A 27,957-nucleotide genomic window follows, 5' to 3' on the forward strand; every position below is an offset into this window, starting at 1 on the left:
CAAAATAGAATGCAAATTATTGTTTAACAAAAGCTACCGTCATAAATATGCAGACTCTCTAAGCACAGCGGAAGCAATCAATCATGAACCTGAGAATAAAACATGCGAGTAACTGTCAACAAAAATGTTGAGTGAATTATAGGTTTAATATTGCAAACAATATTTAATTTAAACCGTAAAAATTTATGTTTGAAAACATAAAAACTCCTTTTTGGACCACAAAATTATATGCTAGAAAACATATAAAAATATTATTCCATTTACCGTGAGCCATCTGGTAACCACTTAACCATTTATTTACCCTTGCCAAACACAATAAATAATATACACCGAACAAGTGTATCTACAACAAACTACAAAGTACTAAACATTTCGATTATAAATTGCTAGCGCGACTAGCTCGAAATGGGGTTGTCAAACCCGATAGATCTATCCATAGGATTCGCGTTCACCAGTAGAAACCAGTTATTACAGTTACCAGACTAGGGAATATTTTTGTTCAACTCACAATGAATAATTTAAACCAACCTCCACTTGTGTTCAAAATATAAAATAAATTGCATGTATTCTCATCTCAAAAGATTTAAATAGAAAAATGGGACTATAACTCACCTTAATAGCAAACGAAGTAACCACACAAATATGCGAACAGCAAATGAAGTAAAGTGATCAGGAATGAACACAACGCCGACCTATAAATAAAGAATGTCGATATAAATAACTAACTTAGGTCAAGTCTTAGTATGATAGCTTTTGTACATGTTGCAAGTAGTCATAGAACAATACTCAACATGCATCGGTTTGATCGGAACAACGTACGGACACACACTTTCTATTTTTAGAAAGTTTCTATTTTTAGCAGGTTTCTATTTTTGGAAAGTTTCTATTTTTGGAAAGTTTCTATTTTTGGAAAGTTTCTATTTTTGGAAAGTTTCCAAATTTAGAAAGTTTCTATTTTTAGATAGTTTTAAGTTAGGAAAGTTTCCTTATTTAGAAAGTCAACAAAAGTCAACTGAAAGTCAAAGTCAACTGAAAGTCAACTCAAAAGTCAACCTTGGTCAAACATAGTCAACGTTAATTTTAAAAGTGTAAGTTGTAATAATAATGTAAGTTATAATGTTTATTAAAGTTAAATATGTCTAATTATGTCATAACATAGGTTTAGTTAAATTAAAATGAATTATTAAAGTTAATATAAGTTTAAATGATATAATCAATATAACATAAGTATTTAATTAATTAATTAAATATTAGTCATAATATAAGTATTATTAATTAATAATAAATTTTAAATCATATCATAAGTATTATTAATTAATAATGAATTATTAATCATATCATAAGTTTCTAATTATAATTATTAAATCATAAGTATTTAATAATTAAATTATAATTAAATAATAACTAAGCCTTATAATAATTAAATAATTAATTAATCTTTATTATAAGTCTTATAATAATAATCTCATAATATAAGTTTAATACTTATCATAAGTATTTTCCATTAATAATAAAAGTATTATTAATCATAAGTTTAATTAAAATGTTAATTAAATCGTAAGTAATAATTAAATGATATAATAAATATATATCATAAGTCTTAAATTAAAATAATTACTTTTTATATCATAAGTAATTTATTAATAATGAATTTCATTATTTATATCATAAGTCTTATTTAATAACCATAAGTTTTAATTAAAAGTTCATCGGGTCATAACTTGAGTCCCGGGAATCAGTTTTCGGTGAGTCTTATATATATCTTCGCCTAACCGACCCACCCGCCACATTAATGTGCTTAAGAACACCCCAAGAACAGCAAACAAGTTGTGAGTTTCAGCCCTTAATCAGTTTGGATCTTTAATCCGCTCAAAAACGTGTTTTAGTCATAACGGGTGATCCGTGGCTCGGATTTCGATCACTCGAACATGAATGTTCATCCCATCATCAATCCTAATACACTAGTACACTCTAAATACTCTAAAAATGGTCACAAAGTCGGACCACACCTGGTACAATTCGTTTTTATATTTTAATCTCAATATAACATCATTTTAATCATAACTAGAGCTCCGGGAATCGAAATGACATGAATCCGGAGTCTAAAATTAATGTCTTGATGAGAGGAACTCATCTAGATACTTTAATTTCACTTTTATAATAGTTAAGTTTACAGAAAAGATCAAACAAGCTGCTGTCCCAAAACAATCAAACCGAAAACATGAATTATCGAGTGAATCTACGCATACAATCAACAATACAACAACATACTATAATCATACTATCATTATAACATGAAAATACAGAAAAATAATTGAAAAATCAAAAAGCTAGGGTTAAGGTTTATACCCTAATCGAGAAATAAAAGATATGTGCGTGTAGAGAAGAACGAGAGCAACCCGATTATGTTGAAAGCCCTATGATCCAAGCAAGAATTTTTGATGAGATGATGATGATGTTGATGTGTTTGTCGACAGCCAAAAAAAAAAGAAAGAGGGAGGGAGAAAAATGATAGAGAGAAATATTAGGTTTTAAGGAAATGTGTTAAATGGAATGTAAAAATCAAAAAAAATGGGAAAACAAAAGCTAAACACCCCCCCATGGGGTGTCCGGCCATTTGGAGTAGGGAGGGCCCCATTTGTAGGCCAAATTGATGCTAAGAGTATTAGCTTGTGGCCCGAATGCCCGAACGAAGCCCGAAACGCGAAAACACCGCTACGCGATTAAATATTCGGAGAGATAACAAATACGCGACGAATAAAATATATAAACACTAAATATAAATATATGACATTAAAATATCATATTTAAAATAATTAGGACTTAAAAATCCCAAAAGCTCAACTGTTGGTTTAAAAACCGAAAAGATTCGCCGGATAGAAATCCTCGATACGTAGAAACGTACAATTTAAGATATGAATACAAATATTCATATAACACATAATAATTAATTTATTATTACAAAAATAATAATATAGGTCATAGAAATGACGTGGCACGAATAACAGTTAATGGTCGTTAAATAATTAACGGTAAAAGATAACGGAAAAAGTAGGGTCGTTACATTACCCCTCTCGTTGTTTACTTTTTAGATGCAGGTGCGGATAAAGGGAAGGGGGTTGTTGGACACTAGTTTCCTCATGTTGGATGCTTGACGAGCTTTTGAAGTCGACCTAATGTTTTGGGTAGTTTAGCCCCAAACCATGCTCGGGTGTAGTTTGGATTAAAACTATTGTTTTAAATGGGTCGAACTTGTATTACATTTAGTTAATGGCCTTCGTGCCATTTGTAAACATTAAACTTGTGATATTGTTTTAATGGTTTGTATGGGATGGTTCACACCTTTTGAATGGTGCGTAAACGTCATATCTTTAAAAAAAAAAATTGCCGTGTTGATTATGGGTTGGGTTGTTTCAAGTGGTATCAGAGCATGGTCTAAGGGATTTAGGAAACTTGAGATAGGTGCCTAGACTTAGAATCTATTATGTATGCATTGTATGCGGGACTTGTAGGAGACGGGTCGAACCGGGATTGGTTAGTGCATAGGTTTATGTGAATTAACCTTGCGCTACTTGTTTTGTGTTGTATTTGCAAATCATCAAGTGAGATAGACGTTGTACTAGTAAGATAATGCGATGTGCTCACGTAATAATGATTAGCTACCATTGTTACGGGTGCAAATCGTGTCAAACGAGCGATGTACGACGATTGTTGTGCAAGATGGGGCGGCGAGGTGTATATGTATATATATGTGTCGTTTCTTTTCGTTCCGTTGTTTAACCTCTTATGTTTTATAGAACGAAGACAAGAAACGGACCCGATAACGAAAATGGGGGTACGAGTGAAGACTCCGATTTCACGGCCAAGGTTGAGGCCATCTTCAAGAGTCAAAAGACAAAGTTTCTCGAAGACGTTAGAAAAGTCTTCCAAGAATCGGTTGATGAGCAAATAACAGAGTTAATCAATGAACGAATGAATGCCGCGATCGAAGAGGCATTTGAAGCTAGAAACATTTATCCTCGTGGCGAAGGGGTGATGGTAATGGTGGGAATGGAAGGTGGGGCTTCCATTACAAAAACTTCAAGGATGCTCAACCTCCTATGTTTAATGAAGTGAGGGATCCTTTGAAAAGCACTTGTTGGATTTCCGATATCGAGGGGGCCTTCCGTACTGCCGAATGCCCTCCCGAGAAGAAAATGAGATATGGTTCTAGCATGTTGCGTGAAGAAGCTAAGTTGTGGTGGGATAATAAGATTCAATTGTACGGTGAGGAGCAATGTATGAGCTTAATGTGGGAAGAGTTTAAGAAGGAATTTTTCAAAGAATACCAAACTCCTTCCGACCTTGACAAAATCCGGGACGAGTTGCATAATTTACGACAAGGTTCAATGGACTTGGTTACTCTCAAGTCTACCTTCTTGGCAAAGACTAGTTTTTGTCCGGAGTACGTTGGGGATGATCACAAGTTGATGCTAGATTTCTACCGTACAATGAGTGATGAGTTGAAGGGTAAGATTAGTCGGGGAATGGCTAGGTCTTTTGACGAGTTATTTAAATTGGCTCGGGGCTTCGAGCCAGAGGTTCCAAAAAGAAGCGATTTCTCTTTCTCAAATAGAATGTTTGAAGGTTCAAGTCATTCAAAATTTTCAAACAAGAAGTCTAAGAAGGGTTCTGAAAGTGCAAATAGCGTGAAGAAGGGTGGTACTCCGAGTTACGGGCCCACGTGTTTTAATTGTAATCAAAGAGGACACATGGCCCGTGATTGTACCAAGGAACTGAACAAACTTACTTGTTATAATTGTGGTAAAGAAGGGCACCGAAGGACGGAGTGTCCCGCTTTGAACACCGATCATGTTAAACAATTGGAGAAAGCGGCGGGCACTGCTAGGGGTCGCAATTATTTGATGACGAATGATGAGGCCAAGCGATCCAATGAAGTCGTCTCAGGTACTTTCATGGTTAACTCTAATCCGGCACGGATACTTTTTGATAGTGGTGCTAATTTGTCGTTTGTGTCTCCAAGATTTGTGCCTAAGTTAAATAAACCACTAGCTAAGTTAAGTCATCAGGTAGAAGTCAAAATAGCGGATGGTAAGACGGTGCTAGGGGTTGATGTTTGTAATGATTGTAATGTTGTATTTGGTACCGAAACGTTTAAAATTGATCTCATTCCGATGACTTTGGGTGAGTTTGATGTTGTTGTGGGTATGGATTGGCTCGATCGTTATAGAGCCGATATTGCATGCCATGATAAGTTCATTCGTGTGAAGACCCCAAGTGGGGGAGAGTTGATTATTCATGGTGATAAACGAAGAAGACTCGTACCGTTATGCACTTATACACGGGCGCGGTGTTTTCTTAAGAGTGGTGGTATGGTTTTTCTTGCCCATGTAGTTGATACTCGTGATGAGCCACCACCCATTCGTGAAATTCCGATGGTTAATGAATTTGAAGACGTTTTTTCAGATGAGTTACCGGGTGTTCCGGCGGAAAGACAAGTCGAATTTCGCATTGAGTTGGTTCCGGGAGCTACTCCCATTGCAAAGACTCCTTATCGTTTAGCACCGACGGAAATGCAAGAGTTGTTAAATCAAACCCAAGAGTTGCTTGAAAAGGGTTTTATTCGACTGAGTTCCTCGCCATGGGGTGCTCCGGTTTTATTTGTGAAAAAGAAAGATGGTAGTATGCGGATGTGCATCGATTATCGGGAGTTGAACAAAGTGACGATCAAGAATCGTTATCCGTTGCCTCAGATTGACGATTTGTTTGACCAACTCCAAGGTGCAACGTATTTTTCTAAGATTGACTTGCGGTCCGGCTATCATCAAGTGCGGGTCAGTGAGGAAGACATAGAGAAAACGGCTTTCCGAACTCGCTACGGGCATTTTAAGTTTGTAGTTATGCCTTTTGGTCTTACGAATGCACCGGTGGCATTCATGGATCTTATGAACTGGGTGTTCCAACCTATGTTGGACAAGTCGGTAATTGTGTTCATTGACGACATACTTGTTTATTCTAAGAGTATGAAGGAACATGAACACCATTTGCGTGAAGTGTCATACCCCGTCCTAATCCATCTGGACGAAGTCACCAACATTTGGTTCCATTGCGATGATCGACTCCAAATAATGTCTTTAAAATGAGCAAATGCACAGCGGAAGATTTCTTTCATACCTGAGAATAAACATGCTTTCAAGTGTCAACTAAAAGGTTGGTGAGTTCATAGGTTTATCATAAAACAATAAAATTCATCATTTTGATAGACCACAAGATTTAAATCCTGCATGGTACAAATGAGCCCGAATCCTATACCCACCTGTAATGTACATGCGATATCTTTTAAATACAGTACAACTTTCTCGTGTACGAAATCATCTTTCATAAATCTTAGTAACCGTACACATATCTCGTGCACAAAAACCAATACACATAACCTGTGTATAAAAATCATTCTCTCGATACATAATATTCACATCAATTGGTGGCAATTATCATGTCCACATAATTCAACGGTGGCAATTATCATGTCCACATAATTCAACGGTGGCAATTATCATGTCCACATAATTCAACGGTGGCAATTATCATGTCCACATAATTCAATAATAATCCGCAGAACTTCTGTCTGCATATTAATTCATTCGAGGAATGTTTTGCTTGTGTCTATCTCGTCAACATTTATAAAAGCGTTTCATGTATTCGCAGTTCAAAATATATTTCAAAAGCATTTAATAAAGCAGTTGTAAAAACAGCGCATGTATTCTCAGTCCCAAAAATATAAAGAGTAAAAGGGAGCAAATGAAACTCACGCATATAAATATTGTAAAACAGTTGATAAAGCATTTGCATGTATTCTCAGCCCAAAAATGTAATAAGTAAAAAGGGCAAATGAAACTCACCATACTGTATTTTGTAGTAAAAATACATATGACGTCATTTAACAAATGCAGGGTTGACCTCGAATTCACGAACCTATATCATTTATATAATATTAACACATAAAATTTTAATCGAACAAATTTATATATTATTATTGGTGATATATGTTATTTATGATTTATGTGTTCTTTTAATAACTTAAATATTTATTCATTTTATATATATTACTTATATATAAAAAAATATAAAAATAGAGTTAGGTTATATTTATTAAATATATTAATATAGTTAAATATATTTTTATATAAAGATCATTTATTTGTTAAATTAAAAATTGAAATAATACTAGATTAAGGATAATAATAATAATAATAGTAAAAATAGTAATAATAAAAATGTTAAATTTTAAAATGATAATTTTAATAAAGATAATAACTTTAATAAAAATGATGATTTTACTAAAATAATTCTTTTAATAATAATATAGTTGTAAATGTAATAATAAGGATACTAGTGGTAAAAATGATAATAATAATAATAATAATAATAATAATAATAATAATAATAATAATAATAATAATAATAATAATAATAATAATAATAATAATAATAATAATAATTAAAGTGAGTAGGCTACCTTCAAGCTTTTTCATAAAAGAAAAAGAAATGCCTCAGACAGGGCTCGAACTCGCGACCTCTCGTTAACGCAAGCACCTCTAAACCACTGAACCACTTTGTTATATCTCCTACGATTCGAAAGCTTATATAATTAAACCTTAATAAACTGTTACGGCCCAATATTTACTTCAAAGTTCACGGCCCAATAACCAAGATCCGGCCCAATTCTCTTCAATTGATAATATTAAAAAAAAAAAAATTTAAAACGCAGCTTGTTGGAATCGAACCCGGAACCTTTTTGTTTAAACACAACACTCCTAACCAACTGAGCTAATTTGTATTTCCTGATTTATTACACAACTAAATCCTTAAAACCCTTAACTTCGATTATGGCATTTTTCCTAAAACAAAGTTGCTGTAAACATGTCATTCATCATCATCATTACCTCATTCGTATATCATCATCATCGTAATTCTATAATATGCAAGACATGATCATCATTGTTAAAAAAAATTCATCATCATAATCTCACGGTTTATTATAACCATAATCTCCACATCATTTAATCATAATCAAATTAAACACTAGGGCCCTCTTTTAATAATACTTGATTAGGTAAAATGCTTTACCTATATTATTAATAAAAAGAACCAAATTAAGTGGATGAGATTTATATCGGCCCACAACAAATAATTCGGCAGTTTGTTGTCTAGTTCACGAAGGAATGAAACAAGGAAATGAGAAGAGGTGACTTTTTGTATTAAAAAAAAATGATTCAAAGTCTTTGTTGGATGGAATCCAAGGTGTACGCTTTTATTAAGTCTCCCACTCACCTCTTCTTTTATTAGCAAAAGCACTCCAATCAATCACTTACTTTATTTGTTTCTTTCTTGTTTCTTTATGGTAAACAAAAAAATTCGATGAGTTCTAGCTGATTGTCGAACAGAAAGGTGGAGAACAAAAACAATAATAATTAACTAGTGGTTGTAGTTGTGGTTTAATAGCAGGATGTTCAATTTTTATATAAAGGTGGTGATGTAGGTTTATTCAAACAAAAACAGAATAGTTTACAAGGAGTGTGGGTTCCTGAGCTGCATATCACCTGTAGTTTGTCGAATGGCTTGCTGGACCACAAGTGAACGTGAGGTAACAAACATGTCATAACTAGTGGATGTTGTAACAGACTGAAACTCGGGCTAGTTGTAAGTTGCCTATTTTGCCCTTAGGGTTTGTGCTTAGTCTTAAGTGCTTTTATTTTAATTATTTTATTAGTATTTTATTATAATTGTGTTGTGACCAGTTTGTGACAAGGGTCCCAGAACAGGTTGGTTTATTTAATTTGGACTCCGTTAGGACCGCCTAAGGAGATACGAAAGGTTATCAGATAAGATAACTAGTAAATACCTGTGTGATATGGGGTATGAGTTTATAACTCATTTAAGTGTATGTATCTGGATAGTTCTATCCATTTCTCATTTCATCAAACACATACACGAACACATACACAAACACACACATAAACCCTAATTTGATTTTGTGAGCCTTTGGATTAATTGAAGCTAGAGATATATTCCTTGTGATTTCGTGATCAATATAAGGTATGCATATCATAGATTCATGTATTAATTCTTGCTCAAAATAGGTTTTGTGTTCTTGAATAAAAAGTGTGATTTTAAGCTTGAATCTTCATTTTTGGTATTTGTTATGCTTAATTGATGTTAGAAATAGGTTGTATATATGTTTAGTAGCTTCCATGTGCTTAAAAATGGATCAAAAACACTCAAAAATCGAGTTTTGGGTGAAAAAATCGCAAAAACAGCGAACTGCTTCGAAACCCAGTTGCTACATTATTTTGCTACAGTATTTTGCTACAGTATCTTGCTACAATATTTTGCTACAGTACCCGAACTGCTACAGTGTCACTATTTGCTAAAGTGTCACTATTTGCTACAGTGTCACTATTTGCTACAGTACCGAGTTGCTACAGTACCGAGTTGCTACAGTACCTCCCGAGTTGTTACATTGTCACCATTTGCTGCAGTACCGAGTTGCTACAGTGTCACTATTTGCTACATTACTTTTATGAAATTGAAACGGGCGTAACTTTCAAAATGTAACTCCGTTTTTGATGAATAAACTATCGTTAGAATCGTAATAAAGAATACTTTTCAATGGTGAACTTTTAAGAAACTAGATCAAACTGTTTTTGGGTCGAAAAAGGAGTTTTAGTGTGTATGTCGTGTTTTGCACGCACCTGTATGCTATTATTGAGTGGAGTCATGATGTAGACTCATAAAATTATGAATATATGGTGTTATGACCTAGTTAATCGTATGAAATGATTATATTATTTATTAGATATGTATATTAACTTTGTTTGTGTTGTTCTCAAGTTATAAGGACAAGGAGGAAGCTCAGAAATAATAACTGAGCAGTTGCTGGTAATTGGTGAGTGGGTCTATCTCCGAATAGAGTTTAAGTAGCATATCATGCTACTGTGGTTGACTCTTTTACCATGCATAGTGTAGAAATTGCCATGTTAGAATAATATAGTATGCCTGATGTTGTATGTGAATTATGTGTATACAGTGTGAATGGCACCAGTCGGGCCTAGGGAGACTAGGGACTCGAGACCGTGCCTAGGAGAGGTTAGAGTCCGTATGAGGTCAACCGTGCCTAGGGGAGGTTGGGTCCATAGGCTACTGATTGTAGAGTATAGTGCGAATGATGCATCCCCTGCATCTGGATAACTATACTGTGAATTGAGTAGCAGGGACTATCGGTAGACTCAAGTCCGATCAGCTAGGAGTCGTGTGCTCGTACAAGCCGCCGATCCTCGTATTGTCTTATTGTATGCTAGTTGATAGTTAGCATGTGTTGTTGTTAGTATATAGCTTGTGTGTGACTTAAGCTATATCTGTTAGATAGATTCCATTCACTTTCCCCCCACATATTCTCCCCTTGCAGGTTTAGGTACTGCTAGTCGGGAAGGGTGCTATTGCAGAAGACATGTTTGACAACCCAACTATGATGTGGACTTTTGTATAAATAATGTTTTGTGATAACGTAACACCATTGTGTAAACTTAAACGTAATGACGTGACTTATATTGTGTTTGTTAATAAAGTCTTCCGCTGTGTATTTAAAAAAAAAATGGCCGGTGTTACAAGTTGGTATCAGAGCATGGCTTGGCAGAAAATACGTGCGCGTATTTTGTTCCCAAACCCTGAGGCAAGTCAAACATGTCTGTGGGAGTGGGGGCTAAGTGAAAATAGAATATACGTGTGTTAGTTGTGATTGAACTAACTGTTATCCACTAAGCTTTTGTGTGAGCTGTTTTGTAGCACAGGTATGGCTGATAGAAACGCAACTGGCCCATCTAACCCCGGAACATTCAGAGCACCAGAAGAAGGTGTTGAGTCAGATGATGATCAGAGTAGTTACATCCTTCAGTTAGAAAGCAAGCTAAAAGAGGCCGAAGACAAAATTAATGAGCTTGAATTGGCGAGGCATTCTGGAAATGATGATACACCACCTGGATTCCCAACCGCGCAATCCCAAACGATACCTAATGTACCCCAGAACCAGTTTCAGAATCAAATACCTAACCAATATTATATGCCACCACAAAACACCTTTACTTACCAAAATCCCATGATGATGAATCCATACCAAATGCAAATGTTCCATCAACCTTACATGCAACCACCCAAAAGATGTATGTATAAGAACTTCCGTGATTGCAAAACCTCCGAGTTCTCTGGAAGTACTGATCCGACTGTAACTCTCAATTGGTTGCGAGAAGTTGAAAGGGTATTTGAAGCGTGTCAGTGTGAACCCGAGCTGAAGGTAACATATGCTAGTAGACTGTTGAAAGGTAGGGCTATGATTTGGTGGGATTCTTTGATTTCTAGTATACCAAAAGAGCAAGTAAGTATGATCACATGGGAGCAGTTTCATGGGAAGGTGTGTGAACAATATTGTAATCCATTTAATATGAACCGAATCAAGACTGAGTTTCTTGAAATGAAGATGACACCTCAAATGACGATCGATGAGGTAGTAGAGAAGTTTATGGATAAACTGAGGTTTGTACAACAATGGGTGCCAGACGAAGCATCTCGTATCCAGCATTTTGTTAATATCATTCTGCCTGAGTACAGAACTTTTGTTAGGACAGCTACATCATTATCTCAAGCTGTTGTGATGGCTAAGATGGTAGAAAGTGATGTTCAGGCTGCCAAAAACAGAATGTTTGGTAATGTGCTACAACAAGGTGGGCAAGTATCTGGTCAATCAGGATCTAAATTCAAGAAGTCTAGTGGGTTTAAATCGAAGGGTAAAAGTGGTCAGAGTATTACTGGATCTGGATCAGGTAAAGGGAATTGGTGTCACACGTGTCGATCTTCTTACAGTGGTCAGTGTTCTGAGGCTACAAGAAGATGCTTAAAGTGTGGTGTTGTTGGGCATGAGTCTTCAGCATGCCCATATCCGAATAGTGTGTGTTGGATTTGTCACAAACCAGGGCATCGTGCAATTAGTTGTCCGTCAAAGAGTGGTAGTTCCGGGGTAGGGTCAGGGGCGCGTTCAGCATCAGCTGGAGGGTCAACTGCCTCGAGTGGGCAGAAGAGGAAGAACCCTCCAACAGCAGAGGCTAGAGCTTTTCAGATGTCGGTGGAAAATGCTGTGGCAACCGACGAAGTAATCACCGGTATGTTTCTAATCAACTCAATACCTGCTCGCGTATTGTTTGATTGTGGTGCCAATAGGTGTTTTATATCCCTAGATTTCTGTGCTAAGTTGAATTTACCAGCTACTGTGTTACCCATGAAATGTCCCGTTCTTATTGATTAAAAACGTTCCATATTAATTGATTTCGTTGCGAGGTTTTGACCTCTATATGAGACGTTTTTCAAAGACTGCATTCATTTTAAAACAAACCATAACCTTTATTTCATCAATAAAGGTTTAAAAAGCTTTACGTAGATTATCAAATAATGATAATCTAAAATATCCTGTTTACACACGACCATTACATAATGGTTTACAATACAATTATGTTACAACAAAATAAGTTTCTTGAATGCAGTTTTTACACAATATCATACAAGCATGGACTCCAAATCTCGTCCTTTTTTAAGTATGCGACAGCGGAAGCTCTTAATAATCACCTGAGAATAAACATGCTTAAAACATCAACAAAAATGTTGGTGAGTTATAGGTTTAACCTATATATATCAAATCATAATAATAGACCACAAGATTTCATATTTCAATACACATCCCATACATAGAGATAAAAATCATTCATATGGTGAACACCTGGTAACCGACATTAACAAGATGCATATATATAAGAATATCCCCATCATTCCGGGACACCCTTCGGATATGATATAAATTTCGAAGTACTAAAGCATCCGATACTTTGGATGGGGTTTGTTAGGCCCAATAGATCTATCTTTAGGATTCGCGTCAATTAGGGTGTCTGTTCCCTAATTCTTAGATTACCAGACTTAATAAAAAGGGGCATATTCGATTTCGATAATTCAACCATAGAATGTAGTTTCACGTACTTGTGTCTATTTTGTAAATCATTTATAAAACCTGCATGTATTCTCATCCCAAAAATATTAGATTTTAAAAGTGGGACTATAACTCACTTTCACAGATTTTTACTTCGTCGGGAAGTAAGACTTGGCCACTGGTTAATTCACGAACCTATAACAATATATACATATATATCAAAGTATGTTTAAAATATATTTACAACACTTTTAATATATTTTGATGTTTTAAGTTTATTAAGTCAGCTGTCCTCGTTAGTAACCTACAACTAGTTGTCCACAGTTAGATGTACAGAAATAAATCGATAAATATTATCTTGAATCAATCCACGACCCAGTGTATACGTATCTCAGTATTGATCACAACTCAAACTATATATATTTTGGAATCAACCTCAACCCTGTATAGCTAACTCCAACATTCACATATAGAGTGTCTATGGTTGTTCCGAAATATATATAGATGTGTCGACATGATAGGTCGAAACATTGTATACGTGTCTATGGTATCTCAAGATTACATAATATACAATACAAGTTGATTAAGTTATGGTTGGAATAGATTTGTTACCAATTTTCACGTAGCTAAAATGAGAAAAATTATCCAATCTTGTTTTACCCATAACTTCTTCATTTTAAATCCATTTTGAGTGAATCAAATTGCTATGGTTTCATATTGAACTCTATTTTATGAATATAAACAGAAAAAGTATAGGTTTATAGTCGGAAAAATAAGTTACAAGTCGTTTTTGTAAAGGTAGTCATTTCAGTCGAAAGAACGACGTCTAGATGACCATTTTAGAAAACATACTTCCACTTTGAGTTTAACCATAATTTTTGGATATAGTTTCATGTTCATAATAAAAATCATTTTCTCAGAATAACAACTTTTAAATCAAAGTTTATCATAGTTTTTAATTAACTAACCCAAAACAGCCCGCGGTGTTACTACGACGGCGTAAATCCGGTTTTACGGTGTTTTTCGTGTTTCCAGGTTTTAAATCATTAAGTTAGCATATCATATAGATATAGAACATGTGTTTAGTTGATTTTAAAAGTCAAGTTAGAAGGATTAACTTTTGTTTGCGAACAAGTTTAGAATTAACTAAACTATGTTCTAGTGATTACAAGTTTAAACCTTCGAATAAGATAGCTTTATATGTATGAATCGAATGATGTTATGAACATCATTACTACCTTAAGTTCCTTGGATAAACCTACTGGAAAATAGAAAAATGGATCTAGCTTCAACGGATCCTTGGATAGCTCGAAGTTCTTGAAGCAGAATCATGACACGAAAACAAGTTCAAGTAAGATCATCACTTGAAATAAGATTGTTATAGTTATGGAAATTGAACCAAAGTTTGAATATGATTATTACCTTGTATTAGAATGATAACCTACTGTAAGAAATAAAGATTTCTTGAGGTTGGATGATCACCTTATAAGATTGGAAGTGAGCTAGCAAACTTGAAAGTATTCTTGATTTTATGTAACTAGAACTTGTAGAATTTATGAAGAACACTTAGAACTTGAAGATAGAACTTGAGAGAGATTAATTAGATGAAGAAAATTGAAGAATGAAAGTGTTTGTAGGTGTTTTTGGTCGTTGGTGTATGGATTAGATATAAAGGATATGTAATTTTGTTTTCATGTAAATAAGTCATGAATGATTACTCATATTTTTGTAATTTTATGAGATATTTCATGCTAGTTGCCAAATGATGGTTCTCACATGTGTTAGGTGACTCACATGGGCTGCTAAGAGCTGATCATTGGAGTGTATATACCAATAGTACATACATCTAAAAGTTGTGTATTGTACGAGTACGAATACGGGTGCATACGAGTAGAATTGTTGATGAAACTGATCGAGGATGTAATTGTAAGCATTTTTGTTAAGTAGAAGTATTTTGATAAGTGTCTTGAAGTCTTTCAAAATTGTATAAATACATATTAAAACACTACATGTATATACATTTTAACTGAGTCGTTAAGTCATCGTTAGTCGTTACATGTAAATGTTGTTTTGAAACCTTTAGGTTAACGATCTTGTTGAATGTTGTTAACCCATTGTTTATTATAACAAATGATATGTTAAATTGTTATATTATAATGATATTATGATATATAATATATCTTAGTATGATGTATATACAGTTAAATGTCGTTACAACGATAATCGTTACATATATGTCTCGTTTCGAAATCATTACGTTAGTAGTCTTATTTTTACATATGTATTTCATTGTTAATACACTTAATAATATATTTACTTATCATTTAACATAATTAACCAAGTGTATCAATATCTTAATATGATTCATATGTACCTAGTAAGACGTTGTTATAACGATAATCGTTATATATATCGTTTTCGAGTTTCTTAAATTAATAGTCTCATTTTTATGTATATAACTCATTGTTAAAATACCTAATGAGATACATACTTATAATAAAATCATGTTAACTATATATATAACCATATATATGTCATCGTATAGTTTTTACAAGTTTTAACGTTCGTGAATCACCGGTCAACTTGGGTGGTCAATTGTCTATATGAAACCTATTTCAATAAATCAAGTCTTAACAAGTTTGATTGCTTAACATGTTGGAAACATTTAATCATGTAAATATCAATTTCAATTAATATATATAAACATGGAAAAGTTCGGGTCACTACAACCCAAGCCGGTTAGTGTAGAAGTAGCTGATGGTAAGACCACACCTGTCACAACCTATGTGACTGGGGTTTGTATAGAGATCGAAGGGAAGTCTTTCCCGATTACTTGTTTAGTGTTACCTATTCCTAGCTTTGATGTAGTACTAGGAATGGATTGGTTGAGCTTGCTTAGGGCTAATATTAAGTGTGATAGGAAAATGATTACCTTTCGTTCGACCGATGGAACCCGTGTTGTGGCCCGAGGGGAGCGGGGAGGGTATAATTTTCTGTTGATAACCATGATGAAAGAGAAAAAGTCGATGGCAAAGGGTTGTGAATCATTTCTTGCATATGTGATTGATGCGAAGAAAGAAAAGAAAACAGTGGCCGATATTCCGATAGTATCAGAATTTCCCGAAGTGTTCCCAGATGAGTTACCAGGTCTGCCGCCGGTAAGGGAAGTTGAATATAAGATTGAATTGGTTCCTGGAACAACTCCAGTTGCAAAAGCTCCATACCGATTAGCGCCGTCTGAAATCCGTGAAATGATGTCACAGATTCAAGAACTATTAGATCGTGGGTTTATCCGAACGAGTTCTTCATCGTGGGGTGCTCCGGTATTGTTTGTTAAAAAGAAAGATGGGTCAATGCGTATGTATATTGATTATCGTGAATTGAACAAAAGAACAATGAAGAATAAGTATCCGTTACCTCGAATAGACGATTTGTTCAATCAGTTACAGGGTGCTTCATTCTTTTCTAAGATAGACTTACGATCCGGATATCATCAGGTTCGTGTTGCTGAATCAGATATACCGAAAATTGCGTTCAGAACAAGGTATGGTCATTATGAATTTCTTGTCATGCCGTTTGGGTTGACGAATGCGCCAGCAATCTTCATGGATCTAATGAATAGAGTGTGTCGCTCGTTCTTAGATAAGTTTGTGATTGTGTTTATAGATGATATACTAGTGTATTCAAAGACCGAAAGTGATCATGCTGAACATCTGAGACAGGTTTTGAACATGTTGAAACGTGAACAACTATTTGCAAAATTTTCAAAGTGTGAATTTTGGTTACGTGAAGTGCAGTTTTTGGGTCATGTGATTTGTGCCGAAGGTATAAAAGTTGATTCGACAAAGATAGAAGCGGTAATGAATTGGAATTCTCCGAAGACTCCGACTGAGATTAAGAGTTTTCTGGGATTAGCCGATTATTATCGCAGATTTATCAAGGATTTCTCGAAAATAGCGGGTCCGTTGACTAAGTTGACTCGTAAAGATGTAGCCTTTCGATAGACTGATGAACAGGAAAAGGCTTTTCAGATTTTGAAACAGCTACTGTGTCAGGCACCAGTGTTAGCTTTACCAGAAGGTTCAGACAACTTCGTGGTATACTGTGATGCATCATATGCTGGGTTGGGTTGTGTATTAATGCAAAGAGATAAAGTAATCGCCTACGCCTACGCCTCGCGACAGTTGAAAGTTCATGAGAAGAATTATCCAGTGCATGATCTTGAAATGGCTGCAGTAGTGTTTGCTTTGAAACTGTGGAGACACTATTTGTATGGAAACCATTGTGTTATATGTACAGATCACAAGAGTTTGCAGTATATCTTCTCACAGAAAGAATTGAATATGCGTCAGAGACGGTGGCAAGAGTTAATCAAAGATTATGATTGTGAAATTAAATACCATCCGGGTAAGGCGAATGTGGTTGCAGATGCACTAAGTCGTAAAAAGTCAAGTGAAAATGTGAAATTCCTTCGTTTGAATATAACTTCAGATTTGATTAACAGCTTAAAAACCATTCAGGCCTGTGCTTTAGAGGACGAACATATTAAATCTGAACAAATGACCAAACAAAAAGTGGACTTAATTGATGACTCACGTGGACTAAAGACCTTAAACAATCGTGTTTGGGTGCCTAAGCTTGGAGATTTGAGGGATTTAATCATGACGGAAGCTCACAAATCCAGATTGACAGTACATCCGGGTAGTAATAAGATGTATCATGATTTGAAAACAGTGTATTGGTGGCCAACAATGAAATCAGATATCGCTCGTTATGTCGAAAAGTGTCATATATGTGCTCAAGTGAAGGCCGAACATCAGAAACCTTATGGTTCGTTACGTCAGTTACAGATTCCAGAGTGGAAATGGGAATATATAACGATGGATTTTGTGACCAAATTACCTCGAACTCAGAAAAGACATGATATGATTTGGGTAATAGTGGATCGCCTAACTAAAAGTTCTCATTTTCTTGCTACTCGTGAAACAGCTTCGTTAAGTGAGTTAGCCGAATTGTATATAAACGAGATAGTTAGTCGACATGGTGTGCCATTATCGATCGTTTCAGACAGAGATTCCAGATTTGTGTCAAATTTTTGGAATAGTCTTCAACAGAATTTGGGTACACGTGTGAATTTAAGTACAGCTTATCATCCTCAGACAGACGGTCAGAGTGAAAGAACGATACAGACTTTGGAGGATATGTTAAGGGCTTGTGTGTTAGAATACGGTGGTTCGTGGGATACACATTTGCCGTTGGTCGAATTTGCGTATAATAATTCATATCATTCGAGTATAGGGATGCTGCCCTATGAAATGTTATACGGTCGTCGTTGCAGAACTCCGATTTGTTGGTTAGAAGCCGGGGAGAAACAGTTTGCAGGTCCCGAAATTGTTCAAATGACAGCCGAAAAAGTTGCAATTGCGAGAGAAAAGTTGAAAGCCGCTAGAGATAGGCAGAAAATGTATGCTGATCCGCGTAGACGTCCGGTAACCTTTAATGTGGGTGAACGAGTGTATCTGAAAGTTTCGCCGTGGAAAGGGGTTATCAGATTCGGTAAACGTGGTAAGTTAGTACCGAGATTTATTGGTCCGTTTCCGATGAGTGAAGTGTTGAATGATCAGACTGTGGTGTTAGATCTTCCGCCAGAGTTAGCTGGTATTCATAATACATTCAACGTATGTTATATTCGTAAGTGTAAAGTCGACGATGAAACACAACTTCTTCCTTTAGAAGATTTAAGGGTCGATTTGAATAAGAAATTGGTGGAAGAGCCGGTCCGTGTGGTTGACCAAAAGGTGACTAAGCTGAGAAAGAAAGAGATTCTGATGGTGTTGATTGAGTGGAAACACAGTTTAGGTTCTAATCTTACGTGGGAAACGGAAGAGTTGATGAAAAAACGTTACCCTCATTTGTTTGACCAAGACCAGATTCCGAGGACGGAATCTTCTTAAGGGGGGTGGATTTGTAACAGACTGAAACCCGGGCTAGTTGTAAGTTGCCTATTTTGCCCTTAGGGTTTGTGCTTAGTCTTAAGTACTTTTATTTTAATTATTTTATTAGTGTTTTATTATAATTGTGTTGTGACCAGTTTGTGACAAGGGTCCCAGAACAGGTTGGTTTATTTAATTTGGACTCCGTTAGGACCGCCTAAGGAGATACGAAAGGTTATCAGATAAGATAACTAGTAAATACCTGTGTGATATGGGGTATGAAATGTCCCGTTCTTATTGATTAAAAACGTTCCATATTAATTGATTTCGTTGCGAGGTTTTGACCTCTATATGAGACGTTTTTCAAAGACTGCATTCATTTTTAAAACAAACCATAACCTTTATTTCATAAATAAAGGTTTAAAAAGCTTTACGTAGATTATCAAATAATGATAATCTAAAATATCCTGTTTACACACGACCATTACATAATGGTTTACAATACAAATATGTTACATCGAAATCAGTTTCTTGAATGCAGTTTTTACACAATATCATACAAACATGGACTCCAAATCTTGTCCTTATTTTAGTATGCAACAGCGGAAGCTCTTAGTATTCACCTGAGAATAAACATGCTTTAAATGTCAACAAAAATGTTGGTGAGTTATAGGTTTAACCTATATATATCAAATCGTAACAATAGACCACAAGATTTCATATTTCAATACACATCCCATACATAGAGATAAAAATCATTCATATGGTGAACACCTGGTAACCGACATTAACAAGATGCATATATTTAAGAATATCCCCATCATTCCGGGACACCCTTCGGATATGATATAAATTTCGAAGTACTAAAGCATCCGGTACTTTGGATGGGGTTTGTTAGGCCCAATAGATCTATCTTTAGGATTCGCGTCAATTAGGGTGTCTGTTCCCTAATTCTTAGATTACCAGACTTAATAAAAAGGGGCATATTCGATTTTGATAATTCAACCATAGAATGTAGTTTCACGTACTTGTGTCTATTTTGTAAATCATTTATAAAACCTGCATGTATTCTCATCCCAAAAATATTAGATTTTAAAAGTGGGACTATAACTCACTTTCACAGATTTTTACTTCGTCGGGAAGTAAGACTTGGCCACTGGTTGATTCACAAACCTATAACAATATATACATATATATCAAAGTATGTTTAAAATATATTTACAACACTTTTAATATATTTTGATGTTTTAAGTTTATTAAGTCAGCTGTCCTCGTTAGTAACCTACAGCTAGTTGTCCACAGTTAGATGTACAGAAATAAATCGATAAATATTATCTTGAATCAATCCACGACCCAGTGTATACGTATCTCAGTATTGATCACAACTCAAACTATATATATTTTGGAATCAACCTCAACCCTGTATAGCTAACTCCAACATTCACATATAGAGTGTCTATGGTTGTTCCGAAATATATATAGATGTGTCGACATGATAGGTCGAAACATTGTATACGTGTCTATGGTATCTCAAGATTACATAATATATAATACAAGTTGATTAAGTTATGGTTGGAATAGATTTGTTACCAATTTTCACGTAGCTAAAATGAGAAAAATTATCCAATCTTGTTTTACCCATAACTTCTTCATTTTAAATCCGTTTTGAGTGAATCAAAATGCTATGGTTTCATATTGAACTCTATTTTATGAATCTAAACAGAAAAGTATAGGTTTATAGTCGGAAAAATATGTTACAAGTCGTTTTTGTAAAGGTAGTCATTTCAGTCGAAAGAACGACGTCTAGATGACCATTTTAGAAAACATACTTCCACTTTGAGTTTAACCATAATTTTTGGATATAGTTTCATGTTCTTAATAAAAATCATTTTCTCAGAATAACAACTTTTAAATCAAAGTTTATCATAGTTTTTAATTAACTAACCCAAAACAGCCCGCGGTGTTACTACGACGGCGTAAATCCGGTTTTACGGTGTTTTTCGTGTTTCCAGGTTTTAAATCATTAAGTTAGCATATCATATAGATATAGAACATGTATGTAGTTAATTTTAAAAGTCAAGTTAGAAGGATTAACTTTTGTTTGCGAACAAGTTTAGAATTAACTAAACTATGTTCTAGTGATTACGAGTTTAAACCTTCGAATAAGATAGTTTTATATATATGAATCGAATGATGTTATGAACATCATTACTACCTCAATTTTAGTAGGTAAACCTACTGGAAGTGACAAGAAATGATCTAGCTTCAAAGGATCTTGGATGGCTTGAAAGTTCTTGAAGTAGGATCATGACACAAAAACAAGTTCAAGTAAGATTTTTACTCGAATTAAGATAGTTTATAGTTATAGAAATTGAATAAAAGTTTGAATATGAATATTACCTTGAATAAGAAAGATAACCTACTGTATATAACAAAGGTTTCTTGATCTTAGATGATTACTTGGAATGGATTAGAAAGCTTGGAAGTAAATTAGTAAACTTGAAGGGATTTTTGAAGTGTTCTTGAAGTGTTCTTCCTATGATGATTATAGCTTGATTCTTGAAGTGATTTTTGATGAAGATGGTGATTAACTACTGGAAAAATACGTTCATAATAGTGTGTGTGTGTTGAGAGAGAATTAGAAAGAGAATTGGAAGTGAAATGGAGTGAATGATGAGTGGTAATTGGTGAGTGGTGAGTGGGATTAAAAGGAGTTCTAGTTAGTTGACTAGCTCATGGTAGAAGTTAAAATTGATTAGTCATACATGACATAATCAAGAGTGGAATCCCATGCTAGTTCCTATTGGTATATACTCATAGTAAGTACGTTTTGAAGCTGTGTATAATACGGGTAAGAATACGACTAGAATTCTTGATGAAAGAAAAGAATGGAAAAGTAACTGTAACCATTTTCGTTAAGTATGAGTGTTTTGATATATGTCTTGAAGTCTTCCAAAAGTATTTTAATACATCTAAATACACTACTTGTATATACATTTTAACTGAGTCGTTAAGTCATCGTTAGTCGTTACATGTAAGTGTTGTTTTGAAACCTTTAAGTTAACGATCTCAATTAATGTTGTTAACCCATTGTTTATTATATCTAATGAGATGTTAAATTATTATATTATCATGATATTATGATATATTAATATATCTTAATATGATATATATACATTTAAATGTCGTTACAACGATAATCGTTACATATATGTCTCGTTTCGAAATCCTTAAGTTAGTAGTCTTGTTTATATGTATATAACTCATTGTTAATATACTTATGGAGATACTTACTTATCATAATCTCATGTTAACCATATGTATATCCATATATATATCGTCATGTCGTTTTTACAAGTTTTAACGTTCGTGAATCGCCGGTCAACTTGGGTGGTCAATTGTCTATATGAAACATATTTCAATTAATCAAGTCTTAACAAGTTTGATTGCTTAACATGTTGAAAACATTTAATCATGTAAATATCAATCTCAATTAATATATATAAACATGGAAAAGTTCGGGTCACTACAGGGTATGAGTTTTTAACTCATTTAAGTGTATGTATCTGGATAGTTCTATCCATTTCTCATTTCATCAAACACATACACGAACACATACACAAACACACACATAAACCCTAATTTGATTTTGTGAGCCTTTGGATTAATTGAAGCTAGAGATATATTCCTTGTGATTTCGTGATCAATATAAGGTATGCATATCATAGATTCATGTATTAATTCTTGCTCAAAATGGGTTTTGTGTTCTTGAATAAAAAGTGTGATTTTAAGCTTGAATCTTCATTTTTGGTGTTTGTTATGCTTAATTGATGTTAGAAATAGGTTGTATATATGTTTAGTAGCTTCCATGTGCTTAAAAACGGATCAAAAACACTCAAAAATCGAGTTTTGGGCGAAAAAATCGCAAAAAACAGCGAACTGCTTCGAAACCCAGTTGCTACAGTATTTTGCTACAGTACCGAGTTGCTACAGTACCCCGAGTTGCTACATTGTCACCATTTGCTACAGTACCGAGTTGCTACGGTGTCACTATTTGCTACAGTACTTTTATGAAATTGAAACGGGCGTAACTTTCAAAACGTAACTCCGTTTTTGATGAATAAACTATCGTTAGAATCGTAATAAAGAATACTTTTCAATGGTGAACTTTTAAGAAACTAGATCAAACTGTTTTTGGGCCGGAAAAGGAGTTTTAGTGTGTATGTCGTGTTTTGCACGCACCTGTATGCTATTATTGAGTGGAGTCATGATGTTGACTCATAAAATTACGAATATATGGTGTTATGACCTAGTTAATCGTATGAAATGATTATATTATTTATTGGATATGTATATTAACTTTGTTTGTGTTGTTCTCAGGTTATAAGGACAAGGAGGAAGCTCAGAAATAATAACTGAGCAGTTGCTGGTAATTGGTGAGTGGGTCTATCTCCGGATAGAGTTTAAGTAGCATATCATGCTACTGTGGTTGACTCTTTTACCATGCATAGTGTAGAAATTGAAATGTTAGAATAATATAGTATGCCTGATGTTGTATGTGAATTATGTGTACACTGTGTGAATGGCACCAGTCGGGCCTAGGGAGACTGGGGACTCGAGACCATGCCTAGGAGAGGTTAGAGTCCGTATGAGGTCAACCGTGCCTAGGGGAGGTTGGGTCCATAGGCTACTAATTGTAGAGTATAGTGTGAATGATGCATCCCCTGCATCTGGATAACTATACTGTGAAGTGAGTAGCAGGGACTATCGGTAGACTCAAGTCCGATCAGCTAGGAGTCGTATGCTCGTACAAGCCGTCGATCCTCGTATTGTCTTATTGTATGCTAGTTGATAGTTAGCATGTGTTGTTGTTAGTATATAGCTTGTGTGTGACTTAAGCTATATCTGTTAGATAGATTCCATTCACTTAGCGGTGCGCTAATCCCCCACATATTCTCCCCTTGCAGGTTTAGGTACTGCTAGTCGGGAAGGGTGCTATTGCAGAAGACATGTTTGACAACCCAACTCTGATGTGGACTTTTGTATAAATAATGTTTTGTGATAACGTAACATCGTTGTGTAAACTTAAACGTAATGATGTGACTTATATTGTGTTTGTTAATAAAGTCTTCCGCTGTGTATTTAAAAAAAAAATGGCCGGTGTTACAGATGTACCATGGTAGTTTGTGTTGGTATGACGGGTTTGTGATGATCGTAGATGGTTAAATTCTTGATCATGGATTTTGAGAGAGTGAAGATGTATAGATAAAGAGAGATAGGTGATGGTATGTATCATACCTTCTCTAAGAATCTGCATATCATATATAATATATGATATGTGAGATAGTGGGTGAATGAAATGAAAGCAAACAGTATTAACTCTCGTGAATGATTTGCACAATGTAAAGTAGCCTCAATTATTCTAGTATGTCGACATGTGAATTTAATATATAGTATAAGAAAGTTAATGAAGAGAAGCAATGGATTCGGTTGATTGCAGAGAGAAAAAAAATATATTAAGTGATGGCTAACGGAATCCATCAAAAATTTATATTTATTGTATATTAATAATAAATATAATTATATTAATAATAATATTTTTTAATATTAATAATATTAACAATAATAATATTGATAACAGTTATGTTAGTAAGAATGTTATTAATGATAATAGGAATTAATAAAACAATAATAATAATGTTAATTCTTAACAATAACAATTTTAATACAACAAAATAATATTACTACATATCTATTTATGTGAAATGAAATATTATAAATTTCTATATATATTATTCACAAATTACCCATGTTACTATAATTATATATATTTACATTTATATTTATATTTGTATTTATATATATATATATATATATATATATATATATATATATATATATATATATATATATACACATAATTATTTACACAATGGTTCGTGAATCGTCGGAAACAGTCGAAGAACAAATGAATTCATGTAAACAGTTCTAAAAATTTTGAGACTCAACTTTACAGACTTTACTCATCGTGTCGAAATCAAATAAGAATTAAGTTTAAATTTGGTCGAAAATTTCCGGGTCATCACTGTACCTACCCGTTAAAGAAATTTTGTCCCGAAATTTGAGTGTGGTTGTCATGGCTAACAATAAAAATGTTTTCATGACTAATATGAGTTGATAAATAGAGTTTTATCATTATTGATTAATATAGATAAAACGATTCGATTAAGTGAAACGTACGAGTGAAGCTGTCACAAAATAGTGAAATGAGAAAGACAAGTTTCATCATAACTTTTGACTAGTCATGGTTGAATTTAGGAAAATAAGGTTCGTCTTAACTTTTGACGTTGTCTCGTTTGAATTCCGGAATTCAAGGGATTTAAAGAAAATCTTTGAAATCTAAAAGATTTGATTCTTCTGCGAACAAGGAAATTAAGATCTCTATAATTAAATACATTGATCTGCCTCGATTACTCTGTCTGATATTTCCATTGTAAATTAAACTTTTCCCGTTCCAATATTTTTCACTACTCCCGTTTTCTATACTTTAATTCATATATCCAAATCATTAGTCAATATGCTTCATCCAGTTTTAATCCTGGATATATTTCAGACTTTCATATCGATCATTCTCCTCTTTCATCTACCACCGAAGGAATCTGTTTACTTCTACTTTGCTCTTGGGTTATTGTGTTTATCATACTCCCGTGTCTTTATATTGCTATTCGTATTAATGTTTCGGAGCTCTTTGCCTTTTTATTCTCTTCTCGACCTCTAGTAAAGCGAGTAATGGTCCAGAATTCGTAAGTATCGAGTTTCGAATAATTATAATGTTCTAAGCAAGAAGGAGCGTAATAGCACAATTTGATTTGGTAAATTACCAGAATCACAGAGGATAGAACTATCAAGAATATATTTTCTTACTATGTTCAGAGGTTAAGTAGAATGAAAGAGTTATGTAACATGACACATGATGATGGTATGATCTGTGAATCATCATTACGTTTCATTAGAAACTTAGCATGACTTACTGTAATATAATCACGTTGGCTAAGCGTCATTATATTATACTAACTCATGCTTCAATTTCCAACACTTCTCCACAATTCATTCATAATTTATACTTAGATTTTACAGAAGTTTCCAATATAATGGAATACAGAAAACACGAAGAGGTAGATAATTTCGGACAAGAATATTTATGAAAATATCCTCAGAAATATCGAAGATATTTATGATGATATTTTGGAATTTCTAAGTTCGTAGGTTGACGAAGAAAATCCTTTCGCAAGGATTTAGAATAAATAAGGAGCAAGATATTCTCTAAAGATTTCATCGGATCCAGATTTATCTGGGTTCTTTGAATATAGGGTTTTGTCCTTGTATTTGTCCTTGATCTCCTTCATGGTTTGCTCAATCCATTTTTCAGTATCAAATTTTCTATCGAGCGTTCCCAACACTCCCTTCTTTATCATCATACTCTTGGCCGTTTAGACCATCTATCATTTTTCTGTTTCCTCAGCATTTAATGCTACGATATCTGAATCATCGATTATCAATCCGAGGTGGTTTCAGGAGAATTGTGTTTTTAGATGATTAAACGCTGATGGTAATATGGTGGAATATGAAAGGTTCTCCGGTAACAATAAAAGAATACGCATATATATCAAAGTCATAATAAGGTTGTTTTGAACGAAAAGTCGAAGTTGACTTGCTGGAGCTGTGACAAAATTGGCTAATTTGGAAAGGAATCACCAAGTTATTTTGGGTAATAATAACACTAAAGGAATTAGCACAGAAATGTGTTAAACGTTTACTCAGGTTCCGAGAGTTTTTCAGGTGCATATCTATTTGCATAAATCTTTCCTTCCGTGGATGGAGTGCGGTTGGTTCATCCTCTCGATTGAGATGTTTTCAAGAATCATGAAAGGTTTGAACGCAGATTGTAATTGTCAAGATACAATGAGGTTTAGGATGAAATCAAGTGGCAAACTTGAAGAATTGTTTAGTTTCATATGTTATAATCAATATTTTAATTCATTTTAATTGTCCAATGTTGGTAGTCCACAGTCGATAGTCCACAGTTAACAGTCCAATAATTCATATATAGTATAATTTATAATATTCGAATTAATTAATACGTATCGTGACCCGTGTACATGTCTCAGACTCGATCACAACTCAAAGTATATATATTATTATAGAATCAACCTCAACTCTGTATAGCGAACTCGATCATTACAGCATATAGAGTGTCTATGGTTATTCTAAATAATATATATATATATATATATATATATATATATATATATATATATATATATATATATATATATATATATATATATATATATATATATATATATATATATGCGTCGATATGATATGTCAAAACTTTGTATACGTGTCCCAATATTTAAAATGCGTAAAATAAATAACAGAAATTAAATGACAATAAATAAAATTGCGAGAATATAAATTGCGATAATTAAATTGCGATAAATAAAATGTAACCAGTTAGCTAGGAACAATTAGCTAGGAACAGTTAGCGTGGATTCTTAACAAAATTCTTTATAACTAATTTGTTTGTGTCTAATAAATTTTATTTTGTCCAATGTTTTCTTCATTATGCCACTTATCGGATTCTGATAGGTCAAAATCCAAATATGAAATTGAATGAAAATGGTTATTCTGCGGTGAACGGATACGTATATCGGTGGTTGTAAGTAGGATAGTAAACGACTGTTGAATCAGCTTCGAAGAATGTACAGTGTAACTTATTAATGTGAAATCTGAATATTCCTCGGGTATTACCTACCCGTTAAAATATTTTCACCATTAACAGTTTGTACGAAAGAATTTTTAATTACAATCTTTATGAAAATATACTTACATATATATTTTCTTCAGATGAAATATAGATTTAATGTGTTAATATGATATTAATATCATTTGATTTTTCGGTTGGAACTAGAATAAATAATCTCTAAAACTTTAGAG

Source organism: Rutidosis leptorrhynchoides, chromosome 2 (genome assembly GCF_046630445.1).
Source record: "Rutidosis leptorrhynchoides isolate AG116_Rl617_1_P2 chromosome 2, CSIRO_AGI_Rlap_v1, whole genome shotgun sequence".
Taxonomy (NCBI): domain Eukaryota; kingdom Viridiplantae; phylum Streptophyta; class Magnoliopsida; order Asterales; family Asteraceae; genus Rutidosis; species Rutidosis leptorrhynchoides.